The sequence below is a fragment of the Myotis davidii genome, unplaced genomic scaffold (genome assembly GCF_000327345.1).
Source record: "Myotis davidii unplaced genomic scaffold, ASM32734v1 scaffold2839, whole genome shotgun sequence".
NCBI lineage: Eukaryota > Metazoa > Chordata > Mammalia > Chiroptera > Vespertilionidae > Myotis > Myotis davidii.
This window is the reverse complement of record NW_006290166.1, coordinates 55842-57068: the sequence shown is the minus strand read 5'-3', so window position 1 is coordinate 57068 and position 1227 is coordinate 55842. Positions and strand designations below refer to the sequence as shown.

The 1227-nt window shown below is 37.2% G+C and overlaps 1 pseudogene; it reads left to right on the top strand.

Annotated features, from left to right (window-relative positions):
- Window positions 1-714: 714 nt before the first annotated feature.
- The window catches only part of LOC107182996, a 3614-nt pseudogene continuing 3101 nt past the window's right edge, over window positions 715-1227 (top strand).

Below are 1227 nucleotides of genomic sequence, written 5' to 3'. Positions count from 1 at the left end.
TTTCAAAGAGGTAGAAAGAAGGATAAAGAGAAAGAAACATCAGTGATGACAGAGAATTATTGATGACTGCCTCCTGCATGCCCCACATTCGGAATCATGTCCAGAACCTGGGAATATGCCCTGACCAGAAACTGAAGATGACCACTTGGTTCAGAGGTCCGTGCTCAAGCACTGAGCCTCGCTGGTGGTACAAAAATATGTTTTTATTGATTTTAGTCTGTGGAGGTGAGAGGGAGAGATAGAAAAATCAATAGACCTCTTCCTGCATGCCCTGTACTGGGTTTAATATATGTGTGCAGTCTGGCCATGTTCCCTTTCAGAGAATTGAATCGGTAAGCCTCTGGTGTCTGGGACCATTCTGAACCACTGAGCAATATGGGCCCCGTCCACAAAAGAATCTTAAAAACAGATAAACCAGTTGTATCAGCCCAGTTTTAAATGTATTGATTTTTAGAGTAATCTCATCAAAATGTTTTTCCTGAACTATGACGTAGATTTTTAGTATATAAAAGATAATGCTACTTGGAAACAATATACAGAAGTACCATTAATGAATATAAGTGTTTTCATAAAATAGCTGTGATCCAGCCTATATCAGAAGTTTTAAGATACCCACTTTCAAAAATGGAATGTTCAGAAATTCCACCCTTTCTTTGAAAATACTAAACATGTCATGCTATTATAAATATTAAATGGTTAACAGAGTATTAATAATATGCTTCTGATTTTTACAGCAGTCATATGGTAGAGAGACTCTGTACAAGGAAGGATGGTAATCAATGCAGAAACAACTTCAGCCAGATTCCAAATAATAATGAAAAAAAGGAAACTCCTGAAATAAAACAACCTATATCCAGATTGTGTAGGCAAATCTTCATACGTTACTTATCCTTGAATAACCACCTGAGCTCTCACATTGGACCCAAACTATACCTGTGTCAGGAATATGAAGAAAACCCTTATAAATGTAAGGAACCGGAGAAAACTTTCAAGCATCACCAACATATTCAAAGACATGAAGGCAGTCCCAGTGGGAAGACTTTCCACTATTCAACTTCCCTTGGAAATCATGAAAGAATGCATATTGCTGGGAAACCAAATGAGTATAAGCAATATGGGGAAGGTTTTAGTCGTCTTATTTTCTTTAAACTTCATGAAAACACTCATAGCAGAGAGAAACCATATCAAAGTAACCAATGTGGCAAAGCTTTCAATTCTCCCAAGTAC